Genomic DNA, 11,554 nt, shown 5'->3' with positions numbered 1-11,554 from the left:
ATCATAACAGGATATCATGATCATTTTTAGTATCACAATGTAGTAGTAAACTAAGGGGAAACAGAGATAAAGCAAGAAGGACAGATAGAAAAATGTTTAGTGGCCTCAATTTTATAAAGAAATTAAAAACTTTAAAAGGCATGTAAGTGGGGGTGGGAGGATGTAAAAGGACAATTTTGATCAAAGGGAAATGTATCATTTTGGAAGAAGAAAATGTTAGACAAGAAAAGAAGTTTAAAAATTATAAAAATGGGTTTTGGTAAATGAGATTTCATTTAAAAGGAAAAATATTAGGGAAAAACTGTAGAACATTTCACAATTTTGTCACCAAAGATGAGGTGAGTCAAGATCATAGCTGGGATCTTTTTTTTTTTTTGCCACGCCGCGCAGCATGCGGGATCTTCGTTCCCCAACCAGGGATCGAATCTGCGCCCCTTGCATCGGGAGCAAGTAGTCCTAAACACTGGACCACCAGGGAAGTTCCATAGTTGGTATTTGATCAAGACCACTTAAGTTCTTGAGAAAGGTTGAGGGGCTGATACATCAGCCCCAGTTGCACTAACAATGGGACCCCAGTCACGACCAAAAACTTTTAATAAGAAAAAGCCACATATGAAGGAAGTAAATAATCAATAGAAGCCCAGCACATTCTGGAAGTGGTTGACCCACTCTGTCTCAGAGGAAAGATCCGAGGTGGTGTTTGGAAGGATTTGAACTTGAAGGGAAGACTTTGCATCTTATGGAAAGTGGTTATATTCTAATTTCAACCTACAAGCTTCTGGACGACATGCAAACCTCTTGAATTATCTCCTAACTCAGGTCCTGGTCAAGATAAACGATCAATAATATTGTGGGTTCCCTTTGCTTCACTGTCACTATTGGGATTGGAAGGGAACATAGAGAGGGGAGGGTCAGTGGGTTGGTCCAGAGTTTACCTGAATATAGGAAAAGAAGGAGAAAAATGACAAGATAAATGAGTGATCTCAGTAACGACAGTGCCCAAGCAGTTGCAGGAAGGAAAGAAGTGATTTGGGATGTTTAGCTGCATAAATATGCAAATAAGAAAGAGCATAGGAAGGAGCCGGAAGACTCAGATTCACAGCTAAGATCCCAAGTGAACTCGGAATTATTACCCCGGCTGCCAAGGAGCTTACTTAGATGGCTTTCGGGTTTGGTGGCGTGGGCCCCAACTTTCGAATGTGGGGTTGGAAGTGTTTGCTTTTACACCAGAGATGCCTCCAGAAGGGGCAAGGGAGCTGTTGCATGTCAGGAAGGCCAACACACTCCAAGGGAATCAGCAAAGCAAGGGACAGCAGCCCCTGAGCAGCTGGGGAGGAGATGCGCTACCGGGTGGAGAGGACCTTGCTAACCCTTGCCCTTTGCTCTCCTTGGTGCCCACTGACCCCCATCCCACATGTCCATGCTCAAAATATCAACTTTAATATCGGTATTAACCCTCGAGCTTATCATTCATGTTTGATTTCCACCACTCATTAGGCAAGGTGATAAAACTACTAGTAAGCAAATCAGATGGAATTTGACAAGACAGCCGAGGGTTCATTGTATGTAATTATATACTAAGCCAGAAATACAGTAAAATACCGTTACTCACTGCCATGTGAGGCCATCAGCATTCCTACGAGCAGAAGCACGATCATGGTAGCAGAGCAAACAGTGGGATCCTGGCATCAGCTGGAACAGCGTCCTGGGAGAGAAGTCAGCGGAATATGGCAAGTGTGCTTTCAGAAACCATGACACGAGACCCCACAGGAGCTGTTTGTCCCGTAATGCAGTGCAAGAAAAAGAGAAAGCCCCGAAAGTGTCTCTGTCCCAGCTTTGCCAGCGGCTTTATTAGCAATACGACAGTAAGGAGATTATGTTCCCTCTTTGAGACTCAGTTTATCCATCTGTAAAATGGACACCTCACCGTGCGCTCCTTGAGGACATAGTTCTGGTCTCATTTATTTACTCGCTAAATCAATGGTCATTTATTATGGGTCAGGCACATTGCAAGGATCCAGGAAAGCAAAGTGAGGAAAACACACCCTACCTGTGAGTGGTTCACAGACGAATGGGAAAGGGTGGTAATTTAACAAGTGCTATAGTTTGACTTTTGTAAATTGAATTTTGAGCAACCCATACGTTATGACCCACCAGGATTCCGAGCAGCATTCTTTTCTTAAAATTTTTTTTTTAATTTTTATTTATTTATTTATGGCTGTGTTGGGTCTTCGTTTCTGTGCGAGGGCTTTCTCTAGTTGTGGCAAGCGGGGGCCACTCTTCATCGTGGTGCGCGGGCCTCTCACTATCGCGGCCTCTCTTGTTGCGGAGCACAGGCTCCAGACGCGCAGGCTCAGTAGTTGTGGCTCACGGGCCCAGTTGCTCTGCGGCATGTGGGATCTTCCCAGACCAGGGCTCGAACCCGTGTCCCCTGCATTAGCAGGCAGACTCTCAACCACTGCGCCACCAGGGAAGCCCTTAAAATCTTTTAAACCATTTTTTAATTGAAGTATAGTTAATTTACAATGTTGTATTAGTTTCGGGTGTACAGCAAAGTGATTCAGATATATATATGTGTGTGTGTGTGTGTGTGTGTGTGTGTGTGTGTGTGTGTGCGTATATATATATACTTTTACAGATTCTTTTTCATTATAGGGTATTACAAGATACTGAGTATAGTTCCCTGTACTGTACAGTAGGTCCCTGTTGTTTAGCTATTTTATACATAGTGTGTATCTGTTAATCCCAAACTCTTAATTTATCTCACCCCATCCCCTTTGGAAACCACAAGTTTTTTCTCTATATCTGTGAGTCGATTTCTGTTTTGTAAATAAGTTCATTTATATCATTTTTTAGATTCCACCCATAAGTGATATCACAGGATATTCTTGAGTGGGCTGGCTCTGAACTTTGTACCAACATCACAGAATAAATCTGGCCATCGCGTGGCAGCGCTCCCTGCTAGCAAACAATGCTTTTGCATACTTTGTGGCAGTCCTAGCGGTTCAAGGAATGTGCCTTTGGAAGGGCCTTGGGGGAAGCGGCGAGGTGGGTGGGGTCAAGAACCTGCCACATTTCAACTGTAGCTGCCCTGGGTTCTGAGCAGTCAATATTGAACTTCAACAGTCACTTAGGGTCTACTGACTCAAGCAGGTCAACCATGTATTTAATAGGGAAGGAACAATTTAAAGACCAGAGGGATTTAGAATAGAATAGTTTTAGCTCCCTGGGAATCTTAACTCCCAAAGGAATGTGAGACGGATGATTGACTTATACATATTCTGTTTTAGAACATGTTTTTAGGACACAGTTTGAATGATAATACAGAGTGATTATGCTACCCCAGCGGCACACGCAGGGCCGCTGAATACGGTTGTATATGTTGTGCACTTTGCAAAGGTGTTGTGCTGAGTGGGCAAGTAGGGGCTGAAATGCAGCCAGTGCTCAGCTCCCACGCTTGCCCTCTGCAGGGCTGTGTCAACCTGGAGGAAGGGGCAATTTCTGCAATTTGTTCTCCCAGAGGCAAAGGCTGCCCTGTGTCCTGGTGGCCCAGCATAGGTACCCAGGTCCCTGGTGGGCCGCTCTGCAAGTGAACAGGGCTTGGTACTGGGGAAGGTGTCCCGGGGGAGAAGACATTTGTAGGTTGTAGGATCTCTATTCTGTGAACTTGCTCCAGGGCCCAGCACACCTCTGCTGGCTGGAAGATACCTGTTTGTTGAATGAATACACAAGAAGAGGGTGTGAGATCTTTGAGATTCACACTCAGCTGAAGCATTCTCTAATACTCTGCTTATTATCTGCCAGACATGAGGCTCTGCTTATAACAATTTTTAACCACATAAGTTCTTACAGCAGGTTAACTTTCAAGGTTAGGCAGGCTCTCTGATGGCACAGGCTCTCCCGCTGGAAAGTGGCATGGCCTGGGAACTCCGTGGGTGGCAGCTAAAGGCATTTCAGGGGACCCTATTGAAGTCGTACCCTCATGACCGAGACCGGTGGCACAACCTGGCACTTACTGAGTCAGATTTTTAATTGTTACCATCACACAGCGCGAGGATGCCAGCTGTTTGAGCTCAGAAGAGGCAGCAGAATCATCTAGTCTCTTTGTCTCTTTGTACGAATGAGGTCAGGGAGGCTCAGAGACTAGCAATTTACGGTAAAAATGCCCCACTCCCAGATCTCGTGCTCATGATATTAACAACATAAATTAGGAGGTGTTGTGAGGACGGAATGAGTTAATCCATGCAGGGCACGTACACGTGCCTGATGGAGAGAAATGGCTCAGAATCAGCAGTAATTACAATGATAGCATCCGGCACCAGGAAAGGCTCAAGAAAAAGCAGCTACTACAATGAAGGCTCCAATTCCCTGTTGGAGTAGAAGCCCCTGTTGGATGAAATGCAGGAGAGGATCCAGTTGAGCACCATGGATGTTGTTCTTTTTCTCTTGTGATACGCATTTCAGGGAGATGTTCCCTTAGGTCATCCTGACGCTCAGGGAAGAACAGGCTGAGGGTGGTGTTTATAGGAATAGCAAATAATGTTTATTGGACTTTCAAGCATATATTTTATTAGAATGCAAATGAGCAGAAGTGACCTTATTACAGACATAATCTTGACTCGGGTCTAATATTTTTTTAAAGTAGGTTATAGGGGGACTTCCCCAGTGGCGCAGTGGTTAAGAATCCACCTGCTAGTGCAGGGGACGCAGGTTCAATCCCTGGTCGGGGAAGATCCCACATGCCGCGGAGCAACTAAGCCCGTGCGCCACAACTACTGAGCCCGTGTGCCGCAACTACTGAAGCCCACGCGCCTAGAGCCCGTGCTCTGCAACAAGAGAAGCCATTGCAATGAAAAGCCCGAGCGCCGCAACGAAGAGTAGCCCCCGCTCGCCGCGGCTAGAGAAAGCCCGCGCGCAACAACGAAGACCCAACGCAGCCAAAAATAAAAAAACAAATAAAATTGATTCTTTAAAAGAATAAATAAATAAAAAGTAAGTTTTAGGGACGGGGGCGGGGCGATGGGGAGTTCGCGTTTAATGGGACAGAGTTTCAGTTGGGGAAAATGAAAAAGTTTTAGAGATGATGGAGGTAATGTTAGCACAACAATGTGAATGCACTTAACGCTACTGGACTGCTCACTTAAAAATGGTTTAAATGGTAACTTTTATATTATGTATATTTTACCACAATTAAAAGAGATGTTATAAACTCCAGGACCTCATTCATTTAAACACTACCTTTCAGTGATTGGGTCATTCTTTGTCTTGGGTCTTCACCAAGCATCTCCCTATACTGGCTCATAAGGGCACGCTGGAACCAAGGCTCAGAGAGGTCCAGTAACATGCAAGGCCACCTTTGCCAAAAGGCACCACGGCAGGGGGACCATGGCAGCACCAGGCACAAGATTCAAACTGCGGTCAGCCAGTCCGACTTAAGTCTTTGGTCCAGGTTGTAACAGGGAAGAGACAAATCTGACTACATGCTGGATCTGTTTCATTTTACTTTAACCTTTGCTTTCCGCTGCTTTTGTTTACTAAAAGGATACTGTGTATACATAATGGCCTGCCTAGGGGAACCCTGCCCCTCTGCCTGAATGTTAAACCAAAGTGCCTTTGTTCAGGGAAACATCCGGACCCTGTCCACGTGTGGATGGCTACAAGAAAGAAGAAATTAACACATCCCCTGCCCGAGGCTGACCATTCCAGGGGATATTTGCAAATGTCATGGCCTTCTTACTTTACTTCCTCGTCTCCTCCCCCTCTCTGTGCTATAAGAGAAATTGGCATCCAAACCCCAATAAGATGGTTTTTCGGAGACACTAGTCTGTCATCTTCTCAATCTGACGGCTTAACGAATAAGGTCGTCTTCCCTGCCTCAACACCTCGCCTCCCGATTCATTGGCCTGTCCTGTAGAGAGCAGAGCGAGCTTGGACTCGGTAACAAGGTGTTTTACCCTCAACTGCGCTGCTGATCATTAAATCCCAAACAAGCAGCCTAGTAATTTTATTCACTGTATAACTGTTGAGAGTTTTGGCAATACTTGCTTGAGAGGCCCCCAGGGTGGCCAGCGGCTCGCTGGGGTGTGGTGTGGCACTGCAGTTGACAATCCCCAGCTGGGAGCCAAGAAAAGGGAAATTGCGGCGGCAGCCAGAGCTGGCAGCAAGCGCTCAGCCTTGAACAATGGGGAAAGAGACTTGAAGCGGCGGTGGGGGGCGGGGGGACATGCACATTAGGATCTGGGGGTGGGAGGGCTCAGGGCCGCTGCCGAAATCCAGCATCCTTCTGCTGGCAGAGTCAGGTGCCCTTGGGGCTGGGGCTGTGTCCACCTGGAGGAGAACTGCCTTTTCCTAAGGAGGCCTCCAGGGCTGTCAGGGACCCTGTGGCAGTGCCATCTTGTGGGACTGAGGGTCCCCAAGCCTCGCCTTGGTCTGCGTGCACTGGAGGCCTGGCTCACCAAGATGTTCCCTGAAGACTGATTCCACCTCATCTAGGACGTTTCTAAAAGCAAGGCCTTTCTAGCTGGACAGACCTGGGGTGGAGTCGGGTTGGGGGGCGGAGCAGGGCAGGGGGCTCAGGCTCTGCCTTTCCCTTGATGAGTGCCCGGAGCCAGACACTGAAACTGTCTTGTACTCATTTTCCTGGGCAGTAAGATGCCCATTTATCTTCCTCAGGGTGTCACGAGGATTGAATGGAGTAATCCTTCAAGGTGGGGCCTGCATAGCGTGAACTAGGTGCTTAGTAAGGCCGGCCCATGACTAATGATGGTTATATTTCCACACCAGGTGCCCTAGGGAGAGACATTGGCCCACACAGGTTTGTAGGACTCTCACTGATGTGTCGTGCTGGATTTTTTCCCCGGGTAAATGCACCAGATGTTGTCCTCTGGCACTGCATCTCTTTGTCCAAGAGCTCAGAGTGCCTTTGAGTTTCTCGCTACATCTTGGAGTAGCATCCTGGTCTCAGGTGCCCCTCGAGAGCAGCCTCCCTCCCTCCCTTTGTTCCTCCCACCCTTACCATCCCTCCATCCTTTCCGCCCTCTTTTTCTCCCTCCCTCCCCCTTCCTCCATTCTTAACCCCCTCCCTCCATCCCGCCCTTCCTTCCTCTTTGGCCCCCTCCACAATCAGGAGAAGGGGGTGCCTACCGTGAAGGTCCCACTCGAAAGCTGCTGGATGAACGGTCTTTGGCTTTGAACAAGATGGGGACCGAGCCCTTTATACCCCAGGGAAAACCCTTAGTCATGCGCTCCCCCTCCCCCTCTTCACATCAAGAGGACAGCCTTTCCTGAATTTGGCAGGTGGGCTGCCTCTGAGGGGGAGGAGGCATCATAACGCTCTGGCTTGGAGCAGGTGAAGCCTCCATATTAAGAGGCCCATCTTGAGCCTCAGAGGAGACCCAGGCTCTAATTAGAGAACAATGGCTCCCCTGTTCCACTCACCCCTCCTCATCTCAAAGGCTTGGAGGCCCAGAGATTATGTCTCGGGGTCATCAGGGGAGCGCCAATGAAATTCACAAGAGCTCTCCCTCCAGGAAAAGGGCTGGCTTTGTCTAGTCTAGTTAATTTTCCAGCAAGAGGATCTCTGGGGTGATTCTTCTTATATGTGCCTGGCCTCGGGCCTGGGAATTTGATACCTCTTTCCTTCAGGGGTTTTCTGCCCAAGCTGGGGGGTAGGGCGAGATGGGGCTTTGAAATCAGACACCCTAGGTTCCCGTGCCCGTCCTGCTTACTCCTTGCCAGAGGGATATGGAGCTTGGAGCTTGTCACTGCTCAGCTTTGACTCCGCAGCCATGGGGAGTAATCCCACGAGGACCGTGAGAATGAGGTGAGCCAGGTAAAGTGCCTGGATGGTAGCGGGGCCCATTAAATCCTAGTTCTTCCTCTTTCCTTGATAGCCCCCTCGGGAATTGTTTCCTTTGCAGATTTAACGAGGAGAGACAACATTTATTGAAAGCCTATTGTGCACCACAAATGTTTTGACAGGATTTTGTCCGTATCATCCTGACAGTGGTAGGATGCAGCACTAGCTCCATTTTACAGATGAGACAAACAGGGGTCGTCGAGGTTTGAGGAGTGAATCCGAGCTCACGTGTGATGGGACCATTCTTGGCTTACAGGTGAACTTGGCTGTGAGCTGTTCCCTCCACCACTGCCTCCTGGAGAACCAGGGCTCATCCAGTGATCAAATCCAGGAAGAGCTGAGCCTTTACAGAGCCCACTGAAGGGTTTCTTCAAATCATTAGTTGTCCTTGTGCATCGAAGCTTTGTTTATAGATCATTAATTATTGTTCAGTATCTCACGTGCACAGAGGAATGAAGCTATGCCGTGCCCATCCTTTCTCACTAATACAGAAGACGCACCATCTCTAAAACGATTACGTCAAGGGGGGTAGATGGATCAATGTGGCAAAATTCATCTTTTCAGCATCTCCAGAGCCTAAGTTCTGCTCAATGCCAAGGGGTAATAACAATCTACATAAGTGTGTTGTTCTAGACATTTCTTGGGATTTGAGAAGCTCATCTTCTTCCCATAGCCAACAACAGGGTATCTCAACCTTAGCACTATTGATATTTTCGTCCAAATAAGTTTTCGCTGTTGGGGTCTCCTGTGCATTGTAAGGTGTTTAGCGGCATCTTGGGGCTCTACCCACTAGATACCAGTAGCAGTCTCCCTCCCCAAGTTGTGACAAACAAAAATGTCTCTAGATATTGCCAAACAAACATCCCTGGGGGTCCAGATCACCTCTGATTGAGAACCACTGGCCTACAATATCCCTGGAACCTTGGCCTTTTCCTTCTCTGTTGATGGAACAGGGTGAGAATCAAAGTTTTCACAAGAACTCAGACATAAGAGAATAAAGGCTGTTGTATGGGAGTTTAAAATTTAAGATTGCATTATGATAGCACCCTATTTCCTCACTCACACGAGCCCCCAACACAGGGCACCTATTCAGAATAGGTGGACATAGCAACATGCACACACGAACACATAGAGACACGCAACGGGACTAGGAAACACACATGGAATCCCTTTTGCTCCCTTTTCCCCTCCCCCTCTCCTTCCCCCTTCCTTTCTTTCTCTTGCTAGTTTAGCTAGTCTTTTGGACTTGAGTGAAATAGACAGAAATGCACCTGTGCTTTGCCTCCAGGAAGAATCCTGGTTAATGATGTTACCTGTGTAGCTGCATGGTCCCCTTCATTGGCTGGGGCACCGTAACTGTCCTATCTCTTTACCTCATCAGTAAACCACTGGTGGCCACATATGCACAAATGAGTAGGAACGCCAGGGTGGAAGCACCCCCTGAGGCCTCCTCATCGCCCTAGGCATCTGCCACATCTGGACTTATTCAGCCCAGGAGGGGTCAACCTCCCCTTACACTCCAGGAGACCGTGGACTCCAGGCTCCGGTCAGTTTTCCGTGGGCCCCATTTACTTCCCGCCATGGCTGCTGTTGGGATAGTGTGACCCTACAAAACCAGTCCCATGTGGTGCTCTGAGCCTTTGTCCCCGCTGCGTGGGCCTCAGACGTCCCTCACACTCGGGCTTTTAAAAGTTGTGGTCGTGCGTAATCATTATCCCTAAAGGATGGTTGGCGGGTTCCACACAAGCGGATAGCCGGGGGTTGGGACCAAGTCTTTCATCAGTCCATCCTCTACTTTCCCTGATGATAAATTACTCTCTGTGGAACCTCAGGGATCATTTCCTGCCAAAGGTCCCTAAGTAATATCAATTTGATCCATTGCAGAGGGTCGGGTCAGATTAACCCACACTTCATGAATGATGCTGTTTTCTTGATTCCTATCCAGGTACAAATCCCTTTGCCTTAGCAAATTTACTGTATCCTCCTCAGCTTTGCAAACAAGGGGCCCTTTGCAGGCCCTAGGAGGCCCGACCACAGCTGTTTATGAGCTTGACATTTGCGTAAGGTTGAGGGCCCCTCAAGTGTCCTGGGGATTAACAATAAATCTTTCTGTGTTTGACCAGAGAGGGAAGCATCGGGCTACTTCCCTCACGAAAGAACCTGATGTTCACGTGCAAGGACACGCAGGGTCTTCCGATGGGGGAAAACTGTCTCCACTTGGCTGCTACTTGGAAAGTGGCGGGCATAGATCATAAAGGAGGGAAAGCTGATGTTCGGCAGCGTGCAAGGTGAGTGGAGGGAAGCCGTCCCTGCAGTGAGGAACGAGGGGGTCCAGGCGGGGCCGCTGGAGAGAGCTTAGTAACGCTCTGCATAGACACTCAACATTTACAGAGATACTGGAGCAACCACAGACATGGAAATAGCGTACAGGGACCTGATCCCATAAGGGGGATGACTTATTGTGTGAGTGTGCCGTAGAGGGTTGACTCAGGAGGGCATTCAAACCATGCAACTGCCAAAGAAAGGTCTGGTCCTTGAACAGTTCCTAGGACATAACCTCTAAACCCTTGGAATATATTGCTTGATAAGTGTCTTTGTATACCTGGGGCTTTGGACCATGCCAGGTAGTCTAAGCTAACAAGGTGATTTGTAGTGGGTGCCATGAGTCACACAGTGTCAGCTTGACCTCTGGAGGGGCTGGAGCCTGAGTAACTAAGCTCAGCTCACTTCATGTCCCCGCATGGCTTACCCTCAATAAAACCCCTGGAGTCCATGGCTCAGATGAGTTTCCTGGTTGACAGTACTCCATACACGCTGTCACACATCACTGCTGGAGGAATTCAGTGCTGTCCACGTGAGTCCACTTGGAGAAGACAACCAGAAGCTTGTGCCTGGACTCTGCCCTCTGCACCTTTTCCCTTGGCCGACCTTAATCTCTATCTTTTTGCTGCCGTCAATGGTAAAGGTGACTATAAGAAGTTCTCTGACTTCTGTGAGGCCTATCAGTACATCATCAAACCTGAGAGCGCCCTTGGGCACCCCCAAATCCAGTGGGACACACAGAAGAGAAATCCAGACCAGACATCAACAAAACAACACTCTCTACCTCCTCGTGAGGGAAGGTTCTCATCACCTCCTGTTTAGGGGGCTGGGAAGGTTATCTGGATCGATAGTACATCAAGTCTGATGAGTTGTAGATAAGCAAGTTTGAATAAACTGTATAGAGAAATCATATGTGACTCTCTCCAGAGGATGGGTTCAGCTTTCCTCATTTATCCTTGTGTTGTCTTCCTGAAGTCCCAAGTTTAAGCCACTTCAGGGACTAGGTCAGAGTCTCAGTGCCTGGACTGGTTTGTTCATGCTAGCATGGCACCCCACATCCCAGTTCTTCAGTCTCAGTCATCCTGGGAGTCCCTCGAGCGTAGCTACTAGGTGTCCATGACCTTGGAGCAGGCAAGGGAGTGAGCATCATTGCATTGACTGTGAGAGCTCTAACGTGTGGTCTTCCACATTCAATACCTTTCACAGATTCACAGGAGAGAAAGAATGGCTACTTCCAAAAAGACCCACATTCAATTAATTGATAATCTGGCTGTAGCCTGGGTGAATTCTGCAAATGCAGCCAACTTGGGCCAGGGGCCAGGGTGAACAGATGTTGCCCAGCTTACTGTTAGGTCCCATTGCTTTTTCAAGACC

This window comes from Balaenoptera ricei, chromosome 17 (genome assembly GCF_028023285.1).
Source record: "Balaenoptera ricei isolate mBalRic1 chromosome 17, mBalRic1.hap2, whole genome shotgun sequence".
NCBI lineage: Eukaryota > Metazoa > Chordata > Mammalia > Artiodactyla > Balaenopteridae > Balaenoptera > Balaenoptera ricei.
Note: the sequence above shows the minus strand (reverse complement) of the source record.